This window comes from Lagopus muta, chromosome 8 (assembly GCF_023343835.1).
Source record: "Lagopus muta isolate bLagMut1 chromosome 8, bLagMut1 primary, whole genome shotgun sequence".
Lineage (NCBI taxonomy): Eukaryota > Metazoa > Chordata > Aves > Galliformes > Phasianidae > Lagopus > Lagopus muta.
In genome coordinates, this window is record NC_064440.1 from 17465225 (window position 1) to 17484180 (window position 18956).

Here is an 18956-nt window from a genome sequence, read left to right on the forward strand (position 1 = left end):
TTGGTCATTCTAAGACAATGTGGCCACCAAAAAAGTAATTAAATACAACCTCCACTTTGATTCAACATTACTAAATATTGTGCATCCACGAATGTCCTTCACCTGTTCTTTCTGCACTATTGAACCCTTATGCCCATACTCTCTTCCATTGGATGTACTGGATTTTAGAGTAATCACTTAGTGTAGCAGCGTCCTGAAATGAATTGCCACTGTGATAACTAAAGTGTCCAATTATAACAAATGCCATTAAAGATGAAACAGCAGATAAAGAAAAACAGAACAGGAACAAAAATAGCCACCAAAACAAACAAACAAACAACAACAAAGAAAGCCCCACCACACACAAACATGTTAGGCACCAGGGGACCGAGTTCATACTTAAACAGAGTTCTGTGGTTTCCCTTTCTGTATGTAAAATGTGCGTTTGCATACAAACATTTTAATGAGGTTTTGTGACACTCATATCACTAAAACATTTTAGTATCTTGGCTGGCAGAGGTACAGAATTATCATAGGATGGTATTAATATAGCTATGTAAAATATTACGTGGCAATAATGTCCAAACTGTACAGTTTATTTATTATTAATAATAACCATCAGTGGAAAAATTAAACACATGCAATTAGCTAAAACTTTTATACCACAGGGAACAGACTGACTAACCCTAAATTTATTGTACTGTAGAACAAGTGCTTACTAGTATCAGAGCTACCATAAATCCCCGTTATTCAACTATGCTGAACCTCAGCAGCACTCCTTAAACTATCAACAATTGCTGTCTCTTGTGCACCAGTAACAATATTAAGGTTGGCCCTGTTTTCAGAACAAAGATACTGGAGATGGAGAAAAGATTTTTACCTCGAGAGCAGAATTATAAGGGGATTTGAATGTCTGTTTTTCCAACAAAATGGTGGATTTTTCAAGAGAGAACCATATCAAAAGCAAATATATAATACATATGCAAACATACAGATCACCTAGAATAGGAAAACATATAAACAGTAATTTTAACTATAACTGACAGACAGAGTAAACGAGCAGCTGAAATTGTAGAAAGCCATACTAGAACCATGACAGCAGTCTTACAGAAGATATCCATGGAGGCTTGCAGAATCCTATTTCATGCTTTTAGTTGCAAGAAATATGAACAGAGAGATAAAAAAAAATAGTGTTTCATCTTCCCTCAAACATGACGAGGGCTAATTGATTTCCAACCATCAATAAAACAAAAGATTGAATTGTGACATCCTTCCTGTGGCAGTGAATAATAAAACAGAAAACCTTCATCTTTGACCTTGGTCCAAGAGAAACTCTGCCCACATTTTACGTTAAATTAATATTTGATGTCATCTCACATAAAAATTGGTTATAAACACTATCATTTAGTAACAATAATTTTATTTCAGTTTGATTAGATGTGCTTCAGCTTATTATCATATTCATTAACTACGTTCATTGTAATAGGAATGTAACACTGATCTATTTGTTTGGATTAATTCTTCACAGTCATGCAAACTGGGAAAAAGTTAAGTGCTCTTTCTGTTTCTTTTACAGGTATCTAACTTGAGGAAATCAACTTATGAATCAAAAGAGTTAACCTGAGATTATCTTCCATGCTGTCAACAGAGGTAAAAAAAATTGAAGTTCTCACAAAGTGCCAGGCTGTTGGTACTTACCATTACTTATCATAATTCACAAATTGATTTTCTGCCCTTACATATCTTTAAACACCAGTTGGGCTTTCAAAATACCATCACTTTTTATAAGCTGATGAGTAAGACTGAGATTTAGAGCCTTCCAGCAAACATTCCTGCCATAAGCCAATTTTCAAAAGCATTTACAATATTAACTTCTCAATGTTGTTTTTCTGCTGTATGTTAGAGAAATATCTTTGGACACACAGGAGCATTTTTTTTCCCAGTATTTCCATATTCACATAAAGATGTAAGTACAAGGGGAGTATGTATCTGCATCACAAATCACGTCAATAACACTGTATTACATTTTTGTTTAGTCAGAATATGAGTAAAACTAATAACAGGATAACTTTCCTTACCTAATATTGTGTTTGTCTTGATCTTGAAAATTCAAAATACAGACTGAATGTTAAAATAAAGTTAAATAGTAAAGGCAACCCCAGACCCACTTACAAAATCATGCATGAATCCTATAATGCATGTATAAGCCTGAGGTATCACATGCTTGCATGAAGCAGTACCTTGAGGAGAACCTCACAGACCTGAATATCTTACCATCTTAAAAGCTTAATTCAAAAGCCTGTTAGACAAACAGTACCTTTCCAACCTGAACTAACCATGATCTTACTGGAGGTTTACTCTAAAGGACACTCAAAACAAAGCACTTTATAATTTTGATTATCTTCAGCATTTTTCTCTGTAGGAATGAGCAAAAATAGCACAGAAAAGATAAACACTGGATGTTCAGATAACAAGAGTTGTGTAAAATGTACAAGAAAAAGCGGTCAAGATCATGAAAATGTTTTTCATGTGTTTGCTCAAATGAAAATTATTCCTAAGCTTACAAAGAAGGACTTCAAATTTTATGAACATTACTTTCCAGAGCTCTTTTCAGAGAGCAGACATCTATAAGCTATCACCACAGGGTTCTTATTAATTTTATTACAAAACAACAATTATATAAACACTTTTTAATGGAATGTGCACTTACAATTTATTGACCACCACAAGCCGTCCTCTTTCTGTAACTTTTTTCTACTGAAGTCCAGGAATAGCATTTTTCTTTCTGCTAAATCACAACCTCAATATTTGAATGAACGTGATTATTTCAAGTCTATTATACACATTTAAATAGACTATGCAACTGTTTGAAAGTGATCTGGAAAAAAAATATTTATATGTCAACATTGGGAAATAAAGCTTATACATTGCCATGTTATCATATGTTCAGTCAGTTTAGATGTGTTTAGCCATATCTATGTAGATTCTCTAGAATTTATGATTTTAAATAAAGGCATCAAATATCTTCTCCACAGAGGGATCACCAAAAGTTCAGATTTGCTGTAACCATTCTTTCAGACAACTCTCACTGCATCAATGCTACTTTACCTCATTCAGCTTAGAAAGCCAGTAATCTTTCATACTTCTGTTTTTTTTGCTGTTATTACATATCTAAGTTCAAACTGTGCAAAGAGTGCTGGCTCTGAGTTGACACTGTTTGCTTTTAAAACCCTGCCTGAACACTTTTTCATCAAATGTGTGATGTCAATCCCCAAATCTTTAGTGATCTCACCAAGTAACCACTGTTTGGGATGCTTTCAACTTAAAGATCTATCCTACCTAATAAATCAAACAATTAAGCAGGATGTATGGAGCATGCTAGGAAGTTTCTTTACAAAAGATTTGGTCCAAATAGAAAAGGATTGAGAGGGAAAGATGAATAATGGAAAAATACGTAGGGCTTTTAGCAAAGCTAAACATGAATTCATTAAAATTCTTATTCTACCCATAATTTGTTCACACTGATCTCTAAGAGGGTAGGAGAAATCATATGCCTCTAAATATATATTAGAAGAAAAATTATCCATGTATATCAAACCCACAAGCACTATCATTTTCAATATACGCCTTGCTATTCAGATTAAAATTACTCTTCAGCTTTACTCTACAGAAGTTTCACAGTGATTTAAAGAAGAAAATTATGGTTCGCCCCTCCTACCCCAACCACTTTAAGCCCATTGGTCAACATGACAGAAAGAGTAGTAAAGGTATATTTTTCTTACTTGGTATTTAAATAAATATATCCTGAATGAAAATTTTCTTTTGTGAATTTAGCTAGAAAAATCACATGAGGAGTGAGGTATGAGTAAACACATCACTAGATATCTCCTTAGCTCCCGGTGGGCCCAAAGACAAATAGCATCAACTTCCAAGTTACAGAAAGTTAAGCTTTGAGTTATAACATCTCCTTCACCGTCATTAAAAAGAGTTTGTATTTTGAATTCAAAAAGTAAACGGTTTGATGTAGAAAGAAAATACTTTTTTGGTTTTTACCATTCTCATGGGACAATACTAAGATATTTTCTTAGGCTTGCTGTGTTTTGAGACTTCTAGGATGCAAAATGAAGATGAGTGCTGACATTGTAAAGGGAGCTTGAGCTCCTCAGAGGTAAAATGGCTAATCTAGATGCTTCCATGCGTTACTATACAAGACAGAACCACCCCACGTGTGAAGACAAGACTCCAGCTAGGCTTAGAAAATTTTTGATTATGTGAAGGGTCTGAGCAGCAGCCACATAATTAGGGGATGGAGGGAGGTGCACAAAACCAGCAGCTGATTTACTGCGATTGTCTAGATACAAAGAAACTACAGAGCCAGGTCCTGAAAAATGAAGAATGTATAATGTAAAGTTGGATATGGACCCTCGCTACTGTGCTTTGCTTTTTAAGTTCTGTGTAGCCAATACAAGAAATATTTTGTTCTGTTTCTTCCTGGGAAACAGGTTGAATTTTTACAATCTGAAAAATCAAATTTTCAAGAAAAAATTAAACATACTGTAGGCTCTTGTTTCATGTCACTATCTCAGTTATTCTGTATATTATAAAATAATGTCACTTTATCAAACATTTTGTGTTGTTTCTTAAAGCTTTTGAAAAGTATTTTGAAAATTTCAAGGATATTTGAGTAGTAATGCACAAAGATCAGATAGACATCTGTCAAGCCCCATCATACCAGAAGCAACATTTCCCGTGGCAAGTTTGGGACAGGGCAGTTGATCAGATATTCTTCTTTTTCTGCAACCTGCTGTTGAAGTCACAAGCACAGTATCTGCATACTGCATCTGCTTACTCATCCACACCCAAATTTGGATCTCTTAAAATTCAGAGCAATCCCATTGGCGTAACTGAGAAAGCTGCTGTGGTAATGCAGATCCTGGGGAGAGGAATAGAGATTATGAGAGTCAAATGTAATTTGTAATTTCCTCCACTAGTAACATGCTAGTTATCAAATACTTTTCAATACTAAAAGAATCTGTGTCCAGCCTATTACTCTTAGAGAGGCTGCCATTCACCTGCAACACCCCTAAGTCTGGGCATGGACCCACCATCAAACGCAATGCTCACTGAACTTGGCAGTGTGATTAAGGACCTTCCTGAATCAGAACCTAGAAGAGGGTAATTAAAACCCACAGAGTCAGCCAGTAGAGAGACTATTTTAAACTGCTTACAAATAAGAATTTTAATATTTTTACATCTCCTTTGTATTTCTAGAGTCTAGAGATAAATGATTCTCAAGATATAGACTTCAGCATATTGGAACCCAAAATATTAGCTGACTTCCCAAAGTCAAAGTCATGCTTCATTTTAGGGGCAGAAATAGGAAAAAAAGTCTAGTTTTTCACTTAACCTCTGTGAAATATATCACCACTTATTCTCTTATCTTTTCCTTCCATTTCTGTTCTCTTCTGTCGCTCCCTCCTATCCTTTTTCCCAAAAAAAGTTTAAATGAAAAATGTATGGAAATGTCAAGGACAGAGAATTTATCTTTACAAAAGCTTAGAAGTTTACTTTTAAATATTGACAGGTACAGTCAGGAGTCATCCAGCTATATTCGCTTCCAAAATCAAAACAAAGCAAAGCCATACAAAAGGAAAAAAAAGCAAAGAGACAAACACACACACAAATTCACCAGCAAATACATGATACATGATACTGCCTTAGTGTGTGTGTATATATATGTCCTGTTGGTGATAGACTATTAAAAAAGTAGCCTAGTATAACACTCTTCATTATATACTTTTCTCAATAGGCATTTTCTTTACATTTATCAAATCATTCAGTACTACTTTCTATTTTATACCATGCTTAATATTCCCGGAAGAAAAAAGAATTTATTGTTCACTGGATATAACATAGCCAATAGGAAAATCTATTTTCTGGATATCTTGTTTATGGGCTGTGTTTGCCTCCAATTCTTTTTCTGAAGTTCTACTCACAGGGTTTGTACTTCCAGCATCAAGACTGATGCATGTACAGTGATCAATTTTGTCAATCCCTTTGAATCTTTAACTGATCTGATTCATCAGGACATGACAGAACAGACACTTTAATTCAACACTACCCACTCTATGCTTTTGCAATTACACAGAGTAACCAAACACACATTTGGCGCTAAAAATTACCCAGCTTCTGTTTTCTTAGGTTTTGATTGTTTCTGAAAGCTGTAATGGGGGAGAAAGTGAACTTTATGGAGATGTAATGGAGTGCTTTTAATTAAACAAGGGTGAGGTGTTCGTTTTCTCCACAACTGCTTGATTACACTTGTCCACCAAATCTTCTGTGATGATGCTACCCTCTCAATCAGTCAAGATAGATTTGCATTGTCTTTCTAAAAAAAACCAAAGCAAGCAACCAAAAAAAGCACAAGAATTTTCTCACAATCTAATTTATTTTTATTATGAAGAACCTTAATTGATTCCTTCAACAATTCCATAAGCCTTATTAAGGCATTTGCTAAATGCTTGTAAAGGAGTTGATTTGGTGGAATTATGATGCTTGCTATGTTTCTTTAGGTCAACTCAGAGATTGCAGTAAGCCTTGTGCTAAGTCAGCTGCTCTACAGAGCCAAAGAAGTCCCTGATACAGAACCTTCTCCATCCCCTGAGCAACAGGACTGAAACATTGCCCTGGAGACCTTAGGCTGGTATCCTTAATTCTGCAGGAAAAAAATATGTCTTTATTCTTGCTTCCCACATTCAGATTGACTCATAAATAAAAAATAGAATCTGGACTATCATCTGACCCTAGCAACAGAATTTTTTTCATTTTCTATCTAGTTTTCAGATTGTTATTAACACCACAACTGAATCTTCAATACGTACTGTACTTTCAGCAACACATTGCAATTGGCAGCAATCAGTACTTGACTATGCTGAATTTTCTCTTAACAAGATACTTTTCCTGTAGTATAGTATAGTAAATTATATCTTTCATATACTTAAAATTTTTGATAAGATTTAAAATACTGAAACAACTACCAGGGACATTCTAATTAAACCTGAAAGCATGAATAACCCCAGCTCCCTCAGCCACTCCCCATAAGACTTGTGCTCCAGACTCCTCACCAGCTTTGTTGCCCTTCTCTGGACATGCTCCAGGGCCTCAGCGTCTTTCTTGCAGCGAGGAGCCCAAAAGTGAACACAATATTCAAGTTGTGACCTCACCACTGCTGAGTACAGAGTAATCTTATCTCAGATTCATGAAAAAAAAAAAAGCCTGGAGTTCACTGTGAATTTATTTATGCCCAGTGACTTACTGGTAGGAACATCATAAAAGTGTTCAACACATCCCACAAAAACACGGAAAAGGAAAATGTGTATGCATCTACCTGGTAATTTCCTCTAAGTCACCGAAAAGGAGAAGTCTGAACTTAGACCTGTATATATAGCCAGAAGATCTGATCTTTCTCTTGTTGAGCAGCCAACTGACAACCATAAGCCACTACTCCACAGGCATCATCACTGTAATTCAACATTTTTTGTTGTGCAGACTGCAGTGCTGTGAGGGCACATTGCATGGCATTCTGCTGCTTTATTCTTGGGAAACACACATTGCATATGACTGCATATGCCAGGGGAGTCCAATCATCACCAGGCCCATGGGCACATCTAATTTCAATTAAGTGGTAAAAATTGCTGGAACCATGATAATTCTTCACAGAAAGGGATTCCCTATTCAGAGCACAAAAATGCATTGAGATGACATACCACTGCATTTGAGGAAGCACAGTTACTAGACATGCTGTGGTCACGAGTATGACCCCAAATTCTGCATGAAACATTCAAAACACACATACTGTCTGTCTACAAAATAAATGAATAATTAAAATATGTACAGAAAACAGACTAAGCTGTTTGTTTTGCTTTTTAAAACAGCAAGCTTACATAGTGCAATGAAATATTTATCCACAATGTTTTCCTCTTTCTGATCTATTTTTTCTGGATTGATTACCTCTGAAAGCTTTCCTGACATGAGCTTTTGTATGCTGACAAAACAGAGACAAAGCAAAGCATCTTGATTAGCCAAAATGCAGGTCAGCTTCTAGTTGAGGTTGCCAGACCAGCAAGAATAGGGAACGTGGTCAGAAGTCTGCATTTTTTGTAAATTTAGTTTTTATGGTATAGAGTAATCCATTCCCATATTTTCCGCAGGAAGCAGAAAAATTACCAAACAGCACTTAGAGCTGAGTTTTTAAATTAGCTGGCTCCATTCTTTTGAGAATTGGTAACAAAAAGAGCAGTTAGATTTCAATGTCACACAAGCAGTAGTTGTCATAACAATTAATGTGCTGCCTCATAACCCGTGGGCTTCAAACAAGAAGCATGCAGTTAAGTTAGTGTTATTGCTAAATTCTAAATTATGCCTGAGTTCCAAATGCCTTTAGTGAGCTGACTGTATTCAACTGCAACTGTGTCAGCGTACACCATGTATTCAAATGTCCACAAGAAAATATACTTCAAACAAAAACCCACAGAAAACATTTTAAAGACTATTCACAAGGCAAATAGGCTTAGACTGGTTGTTCTGCATAGTATCAAACATCTTCCACTGGAGTAAAACATTTGTCCTTCTTGTATATGAGGATCTAGCCCTACTACTAAGTTCAACCTTTAAAAGTCCATGAAAGGCTCTGGTTATATTCTGCACAAACATGCAATCAGATGCATCCGTTAGTCACAACTACTAAGATAGTATTTTAACTACTGATAACCAGGTGCTTGTACTATGAACCACTATGGCTTTCTCTCAAGTGGAACCCACTCAATATTTAGTAACTGTTCTGCCACAGACGTTTAAAAATATCTATGTACTACCTGTCAGTGAAATAAACGAGTCCTCTTTATTTCCATGTAACATTATATTATGATTTGATAGACTAAGCCCAAAGTACAAATGAAGGCTTATCATTACTCAGTTAGAAGTCTGTTAAGAATTTAAAATGTTTTTTTCCTTTTTCTTTTTTTTTTTCTTTTTTTTTTTTGGCAAAATGTAGTAAAACGATTTTTAGCAAATAATTGTTTACTAAGAATTGTTTCATGGTTTTATAATTTCTTCAATTTATGGAAAATCGTAAGTACTATTAAATATGACTGCTGAATCATTTAAGTCCATGCTGACTCTAAACAATGAGCTTCTTCAGATAGCAATATTATTCAAGAGGAAAAAGAAAACAAACAAAACCAATCAAAATAAACAAACAAAGTCATAAAACAAAAACAAACCTGACAGATTTGCATGCATATTAAAGATACTGTAATCCACCAGGGACAATCTGGACAGAAGACAACATGACTGTCTGACATGAAACAATAATCCTCAGAAACTACAGTCTTCATACTGTTCAGGAATTAGTTGTCATTGACACATAGGAGAGACTTGGATGATCTTTTGAGGCCAGATCAGTCTCTACAGTGATTCTGTACGGGCAACAAACAATTTAATTTAGCTGAGATACAGTGACTCCAATTTATGCTGAGGCATGGAAGAAGATACAGACCTGACCAAGAGAGGTGAAAGAAGGATGATAGCATCATTATTATGTACATTTATGCAATCCTCTCTTGCTTTGATTATAACTGGTATCTAGCAATAATTTAAACTTTTGCTCCTTGAATATATTATACATTCTTACATAAAACTCAGGAACTTTAACTTTGACTACATATGCAATAATGTCTATTGAATTACCAAACATAGCTCTGGATGAAATGCAATGAAAGAACTGCACTGATGCTTGGTAAACAAATGTGTTGTATTTATGTTGTATGTATTTATTGTGGATACATATAGAATATATGTAGCATTTTCTTCATTCAGAAGCAATGCACTGCAAAAGACTCACTATTACTTCTGCAGCTGATGTTGCAGATGCGTAATGGGGTTGTATTTATACATGCTGACTGTTGAGTGAGAAGCATTTTTTGTGTGTGGTTTTTTGTTGTTGTTGTTGTTGTTATTGTTAGGAATGAAAACGCTTTCTTGTGTACCACCTTCTTGCACCACTTGCTTGGGAAGAAAACAATATGAGGATGCTTGCAAGTACTTTGCTCAAAAGCTATTTTGAAGCATCCAGTGAAAATTAGTATAACTTATCCAGCTGTTTGTGGACAAATATAATCATACAATGACTGACAGCTACTCCTTTTTTTACGTAGAAAATAGTAACTCAAATTCATTCTTGCCAGCATCAGTCATCTTACATCTGCATAATCAAGAGGCCTTGCAGATGACTGCTTCTTTGCTGACGAGTAAGTGATCCTTATTAGATACATACAATTCTTCAATTAAATAATTTATATTTATAAAATACTTTACTTTTACTGCACACATTATTTGCAGAAATTATTAAATCTTAATTGTGTTAATAGCATAAATTTAAAACTTTGTAATTCATAATAGAATTAGTAAAATTCCAATAAATTTCTAGCTTCTTTCTTTTTGATTATCACATTTTTCATTGTTAATTTTAACTATATACACATTTCAATTAAATCAATGTGTCCTCACTGCTTGATAACTCTGTTTGACAGCTCTGTTTGGCAGCTGGTATCACAGAAAGCGTATGAAAATATGTTTTGTATTACAAGATAAAACACATGGATTTGCCATTTTATTCCTACCTGTGTCCTTAGGATAAATGCAAAATAGGGAAGTTAAGAGACAGGGAGCACAGGGTAAGGTTGAGAATGATTCCAGACTTGTCAAAGCATCAGCGGAAGGGTCACAGAAGTCATCAAAGCTCTTCTGCCAAAGTGCCTAATTCAAATTCTAGTGCTGTGCTAAGTCAGAGTCTATTATTCCATTCATGTTTCTGTGAACATTACAGGCCCTTGTACATGATAATTTGGTTTGAAAGCCTCCCACTAAGGTGAAAAGATGAAATACATGTGTGTCCTGTGCTATTGCAGTTCGTGCCTGAAGAAAAGCATTTCAGCAAAACACTTGTGTGTATTTAACATTTCCTAATGCTGCTTTGCTTTTAGGAATTTTTAGTAATTAATCCCCAATACTGGGAAAAGTTGGACTATTTTAAGCTACATTCCCTTCTGCTGATGGGTAAACAAATCTAAAAATTTAGTCTGCTTGCTGTTGCCACCAATATAGATCAGTTCCATTCTCATATTTGTATTGCCAAAGCAGAAAAAATACAAGCTTGAAGTCCAAAATGTGCAAAGGAGCCCAAAGGAAATATGATGCTGGATTTCTATCCATGATTCTCTCAATCTAGAAAATTACAACCTGAATAACATTCCTTGTTATGGACAGTTGCAAATATTCTACTTAAAATTCCACACCCAACTCTCATTTGCTTTTGAAACTATTCATTTGAATGCCAGCAGTCCCTAACAATTTATTACCTGAAATTAAAAGGAATACTTTAAAATATTTTTTAAACGTGAAAAATAAGCGTACAACACAGGCCTTTAGAAAGCCTTCTTCCTATTCACATCTTCAAGGCCACTAGTTATTTCCATGCTTTTTAAATTGTTCACTGCGTTTCACAGAAGCATGGGGAAACCGTAGCTGCTGTGTTATGGAATAACAACCTTCTAGATAAAGGGGGGGAAAAAAAAGCAAAAAAAAAAAAAAAAGACAAGGAATGGCTCAGTGATAAACATCCGGTTTTATACCTGAGATGCAAACTCTGAATTCATCCCCAAACACCCAAAATATTGGTCTGTGCAAGCTCTGAATTATCCACAATCTGAAAACCAAACAGACAAAAAAACCCCACACACTGTTTTGGGAATGTGAGCGGAATTAGGAGCTTAGGAAATGCGTGCGTTGATCAAAATGCATGCAGAAGTGAGAACTTACAGATTTGCCAGGAAAAAAACAGAGTTGCCTTTGCAAATGCAGCTTTGGATGGGCAGAGAAAATTTCTCTCTGGAACAGGAAGATAAACAGATTCGTTATACAGCATTGCAGTTACTGCTCTGCCCTGCCTTATAAAACAGGAGGTAGCAAAACATCACACACACATTCTATAAAGTCTGGGTACAAATATGAAATAAAAAAAGTGAATAGCCCTCACATACCTACTTGTCTTAGAACTTGGGATCTAGAGAAAGAGCAGAAATTTGTACTGCTATACCATATTATAAACATCCCATAAAGTTTTTGCATTCCATCTTACCTTATGTAACAACACTATTTTTTGGACACATTTGCACATTAATTACAGTGTTAGGCAGTTTTGTGTGTTTCATCCATTTTGAAAGCTGTACTTCTAAGAAGAAACTGTGGTTTTAGGATGCTGTGCAGCTCTGCTTATAAGTATGCGTTAAGATTAAATATCAGATGTGAAGCTTGCAGTGACATTTTGCCTATAAAAAATTTATTTTAAGTGGAATGTGCTGTATTTTAACAAAACATCTCAAGGACTTTCAAGTACATCTTGAAGGCTCTCAAGGAAAAAGGAACAAGTTGTATTTTGCACGCACTGAAGTTCCCTTGCTGATGCAAATAGAAAACCAACAAGAAAACAGTGCCATAGTATTTACATTTCAAAAATATCTGCCTATCTGTATCCTGAGCAGTTATTCTTGTTATGATAATCTATTTTTATCATATTGCTCAATTGTTAAAGGTCTTTGAAATACATTCTATAAATTGCCACCTAATCCAGGCAAAAATTATGTTATTTATGTTCCCTAGTCATTTTCTCAGGGAAAGCATAAATTCCTTTCCACACTACATACATATCATATGGTTTGGCTTAGCCTTAGATTTTATTACCATTTTTGAATAAAGTATTTGTATGTAGAAGGCACGCTGTATTAACTAATCTGTTTTCCTGTCAGGGAAGACTTCTACCCTCATTTTCTGACTTCCCATCATGAACCAGAAAGTGGGTATGACAATGCAATTAATATCTATTTAATTGAAATCCCCAACTCTGGATACACTTCACTGCATGAGACACAATGGCAGTGTCTTATCATGTTGTAATTTTCTCCATCAAAAAAAGGCAGGGAAGAACTATCTACTTCGCACAGAGCTAAAATAATTCCATAAACATAGCAGTGAAATAGTCACACTCAACTTACAGAAATCACAACCCTGTACATAAGCTAAATTTTCTGACTGGCTCAGCTTTAGCAGCCTTGAAATCTCAGTAATAAGAAACTTAATTATCATCATATTTAAAAAGGAGAAAAAGAAACATATGCCTAACAAATAAGAATCCATACGTTAACGAAAAAAAGAGCGTGATACATATATGGCGGAGAAAATCCATTTTAGCATCAATATTATTCTGAACAGAACAGTTATAAGTAATTGCACAGCTTTTTGACCACAGTGAAACAGTGTCAATGTAGACATTATGCCTTGTGTTACATAAGAAAATGAACAACATGGTCTCACATTAAAGTCTTCAAGTCTATGAATAGTTCACCAAGATGCTCAAATGCTCAGCCTTAAAAACAGATGGAATTTAACAAAAAAAATTGCCTACAAAAGGTGATTAAGGCTAACTGCTGAAGGAACATGCTGTTTAACCAAGCATTTAAAAGAAAGGAAAGGAAGAAATAATATCCAAATCACTCTGTCTTACTCAACTATCACACTCAAAGTGAAGGTAAACAAAAACCCTCAAAGTGAAGGTAAACAAAGACCTTGCAATCCAGTTTTTCTGTTGTGTGAACAAGTAATGTCATCATCTAGTGTTGCTTCAATGAATCCTCATTCAACTGAGGCTCTAGGAGGAGACGAAGTCTGGATAGTTTTCTACCAGATGCATTGATGAAGATTTGTTACTGCCCATTACAAAGAAATTCACCTTTTTGGTGTTCACCCAACACAACCCCAAAGACAATCTTCTAAGACTGACATATATATATACACACATTTTTAGTACCATTATTCAGTGCTCAGCATAAATTAAAAAATGTTTTCAATTAATCATTCATTTTAACTAAATATTTGAATATATCTGAAAGTTATTTAACAACTAACACCCATAAAATGTAATTTCTATTCTATAGAATAACTCAAAATTATGCTTCATAACTTTAGTTAAGATATCAGGTGTTAGGGTTCCTAGGATGTGTAAGGTGTGAGAGAAATCAACTCAACAGAATACTTAAAAATATACACATTGCAGGAAAACATTTAATATCCCTTTTGCTTGTAGTGTTTTGTTTTCTTTTTTAAGGGTATAATGTAAAATGAGCTATATAGAAATATACCATCTGGAGATGAAACAGACTGGTATTTGTAAGACAAAAAGGAAAATAAATTATACTAGGAAAACTATATGGAGATCAAGTTGGTGAATACTGAGCAATTGGCTGTAGTGATCAGATTTGTATGCTGCAGTCTCTTATCAGAAAGGGATATAAATGAGAAGGTTGCATTTCTGTAGATTCAAGGAAGAATTCACAGGGCATTTTAGTTAAATGAGTTCTGCTGAAAAGATGTGCAGCGCTGAGCGCTGAGGAGGTGCAGAAAAGCTCTGCCATGTGAATATGAGATGGCACTGGTCCATTGCCTGCTCCAGAACACTGTCTGGTTTGGCCAGAGGTAAATCCAGTGGAAAATGCAGAATACGTTAAACTACAAAGTGAGTTTCTTATGTTTAAATTTCATCTTCATTTAGTTCATCACTCAGCTTTAAGAAGCTCACAAAAACAGCATCCAAGCTAGTCTACGTATGAAAAGCAAATCAAGGGCATTACTGTATCTACAGAAAGGAAACAGTTCTGGCAAACTGAAATAGAAGGAAAAGTATTAAATAATTCATTTAACTGAGCACTCTACAAAAACTGGCAGACTGTGAATTGCACATACATGCCCGGTTTTACAACTCAAAAGCAGATCCTAAATCTCCAGAAAAGAAAAATTCATGTCATTAACTTTAAATTCAAAGTTATATTGAAAAGATTTGTGTGAAGATCAATAAATAACTATAATTATTGAAGAAAACTATGAATAAAACATTAAATTATAGGTTGCAAGCCTGTAGGCACTTCACACCATTAAATAAATTTCTACGTTTAATCTAAACTCTCACTCTGAAAAAAAATAAAGAAAATTAAGAACTCTAAAGAAAATGATGATTTTCTTTTACAAAAAGAACCTTAAACACTTTTTTTGTTATGAATAAAAATGAAATTAAAATGAAAGTCAGCTTCTAATACAAGATTATTTTTAAGTTGAAAAGAGTATGAATTTATTCAACAAGAGAGAAATTGCAGGGTGGAGTGCTATTTCCCATATAGCATATACAACTTTGGATACAATACATACATTCTGATGTACAAAGTTATCTGAATGCTAACATACAAAAGTATATATAAGGAAGGTAGAAAATATTCCCAGAGATTCAACTGAATCAGCAAATAACTGCTCTATCTCCTCACCTGGCTGAAAGTTTGTACTCCCTTGAAAATTTGGTTTGAAAGCCTCTGGTCAGTTTCTCTTGAAGGTTTCTAGACTAATTGATAAGAAAAATGTAATATCTTTTGATGCCTCCCATTCTACAGGAATTGTATGTAGCCCAAAAGAATGAAAGGTATTTCCAAAAAATTATAAATCGTATATTAGCTAAAATGTACTATGATTGAGTTTTGTATATTTCGGTGTGAACTCTTTTGGTATCATTTTATGTCATTTCACTATGAAATGACAGTTGTTTCAATTAGCATGATTTCAGTGCAGGATTTCTGTTATAGGTTATGTGCTGTCAGTTGCATTAATCACAGAACAATTTCTGCTCCATTATGTAAACAATGTTTCATTTGCTGTAATAGTTCTGTTTAAACATTTAAACTTCTCTCTTTTGTCAGAATGCAGTCTTTCTACTTTCTGATTCCTCTTAAGAGGTGATGACATTTTTCTGCCTCTTCTATGTTTACTTGCTGCAAGTTGGCTGCACTGTTATTGAACCAAGAATACTAACAGCATGCCATAAGCACAAAAATCATCTTACTTTGAAAGACCAGTTACACTCTATTTACTTATAACTTGTGAGGATCATCTGGCTACGCCTGAAATGATTCAAGTTCAGCCTTTGAAGTTAAAAATTGGTGTTACAAATGCTATGCAGGATGATCATATAACCCCACCTCATTCTGTACACAACATCAATTACATGATACAAGAATACAATTTAATTCTGGAATCTGAAGGTAATCTCCACTGTGGGTAAAATTCTATGCTGAAGGTTTTGACAGAACTTCTGTTCTATGCAATGTCACCAACAACTCAAAAAACACAAGATGATGAAAGAAAAAACTATGCTATTTAGGTCTTGTGTTTATTTTAATTACTTCTTCATGTAGCAGACTGAAATGTTAACTATTCCATTTTTTTTGGTAAATTCATCCCAAAAACTCAAAATACTTTCTAGGACTTTTTGTAGTAAAGCAACATTTAGAGATGTAGACAGGAACATGTAAGCAACTTGTTACTAAGCCAATGTCAAACATGGGATAGAGCTAAAAATAATAACGCCTAATGAAAAAATCCAGAAGGTTGTAAGAATCAATCAAACATACAATAGAAACATCAGGTGTGATCCCTATTACAAGCCTATTTCTACATATGTAACTTAAATTATTGTGAAAAAAATGTCAGTCATAACTATTTGACTAGTATTAAAAGAAGCTATGCTTTTACTGCTATACAAGAGTTTCAATCTAAAACAGAAAAATTTTAAACACATCCTTGCATTTCATGACAGCAGAAAAATAGTTAATGCTGCTGAGACAGCATCAAAGAAGTAATGAAGCCAGTATTTTGAACAGATACTGAATGTGAGGATGACTAACACTTTTTGGGTAAATTTACCTGTAGTACACTGTAGGCAAAAATATTGCCACTAGAAAAATAATCACTATTTCATAGTCTACACACCAACCAATGCAATGACAAAACACACACTCATTACAAAGAATGAATGATTTCTTCCTGACCTCTGCTGTGCTGGTACTGCACTAGAAGGTAAGTGCTATGAACCCTATTAGATATACAAGTCAGCCAGACAAGATGCTTTTGGAATAATTGGAATAATTTGGAATAACATCCTCACACTTCTGACTCCACGGAAGTTCAGTATGATGAACAAAGCAAAAATTTTGGAGATCATAAGCCTGTCTAAGAGATTAAAAAGTACGAGGCCTGCCTCCTTGATAACCCCTATAGCAACTGCATTCAAAGAAAACAAGCTATTAGCAGCCATACTGAATCATGCAATCTACACTAAGCTTCCACCTTTCTTTTCTTCTACAGCAAGAAGTTTACCAGCAAGATTTCCTGTCCCCTGACTACAGTGCCTGACATGATACGGTCAAACTGACATTTTTCTTCAGGTGTTGCTGAGTCCCTCCTTCATGGCCTTCTAATCAATGTCATGCTCAAGTTTTGTCTTCCTTGGGACATAATTATTGGGGAACTATTAAAGAAATATATAATCTGTCATTTTAAAATTGTCACTATAATTTACCAGAGAATATATTAATGCCAGTGTTTTAATACTCCATTTAATGTACACCTCTCATTCAAAATCACTATTTGATTGAAATATTCATACACTTAAAGAATATAAAGAGATCAATAAATAAATTTGAAAAAAATAATTAGGATTTTAACTGTGGTTAGCCAACTATCAAAGAAGAATTAAGCTAATTATCCAAGACACTTTTGTTTCTCAGCTGTAATTGGAGGATAAACAGCATGTATATTAAATATCATCATGCTAAAAAGTAGTACTTTGGCTTTAATAATTAGCAACATGAAGTAGCAAATTAACAATGAAGTCTCCCTACACCAAACAAGACCAGTCTGTTCTATGCCTTCAAAACAAACAAAAGAAACCACCAACAACAAAAACAAAACAAAACAAAACAAAAAAAAATGTATCCTGACTAGGAAAGCATCAAAATTTCAAATTAGTAGTAATAAGAGAAGGGTGACTCTTGTCCTTGCTTTCAGGCTGCACATTTACTTCTTTCAGCTTGAAAACAATTAATTGAAAAATTATTGTAATGATTATTGGCATAGAGTGAGAGAGATAGAAGGATGGAAGGCATAAAAGAAAGAGATGGCGTACAGAGATTCATTCACAAGTCAACATATTCAGTATTTCTATAGTTCTCTAGAAAGCAGAATTTTATTTTTTTTTTAACCAACTTTTGATTAGCATGACTCAAAATATAGCATTAATCCCCAGAGGACTGCTAGACATTCAAGGAGAGTAGGCAACTGATCATATAAACAGCAGCATGCAATATATTAATATTAATCAGTAGCTAAGTATTTCCATGAGCATCAATTGACACTTAGCAAGTGACACAGAATCTAACTTCACAAAATACATCTTACTAATAATTTACAATGCCAAAATCAGCCAATAGATGAGCCATGTAAGTAGCATCTTCTAACTCAGTAGACTCTTGGAGTACTTCTGTACAGCCAAATCCAACCATCTTTGATCTTAAATATACCTCAGCTGTCCAAGAAAATTGTCACCATTTTGTATAAAACTCCCCATGTAGTTGTTTGGTTTTTTTCTTTTGCTTTTTATTGTTGGTAGGTATTAATTCAGTATCAATCACTACTGGAGCTCAAAACTTCTTTAAATACAGTAGAACACAATTCCCACTAGCCAGTTTCTCAGATAATGTCTAGGCAGTCAATGCTAAGTTTACAGAAAACTGCAACTGGTGGAAAACCTGTTACTGCTCATGAAATAGTCAGCTATAAATACTTGCCCAGATGGATGGAGTACAGCTTCACTATCGCCATTTAATCCAGATTGTACAAAGGTTTCAAATGGTGTAAAAGTGATTCTTGGTAATCACCATGCAGATGGTTTCTCTTCAACCCTCTCAAAAGAATGGGAAAGAAATTTACAGCAGCAGAGAGTGGTGAAAGAGGAAAAGGCAATTGCTTGCAGACACAAAACAAGTGCA

At 34.6% G+C, this 18956-nt stretch overlaps 1 long non-coding RNA gene across 1 annotated transcript in view; it reads right to left on the minus strand.

The window, feature by feature from the left end:
• Positions 1–2615: 2615 nt before the first annotated feature.
• LOC125696712 (uncharacterized) overlaps positions 2616–18956 on the minus strand; it is a 67012-nt gene continuing 50671 nt past the window's right edge. Inside the window, exons 4-5 of the long non-coding RNA XR_007378476.1 lie at positions 11857–11925; positions 2616–4912 (exon numbers count right to left, since the gene is read on the minus strand). This is a non-coding gene — a long non-coding RNA (uncharacterized LOC125696712). The remainder of the gene's footprint in view (positions 4913–11856; positions 11926–18956) is intronic.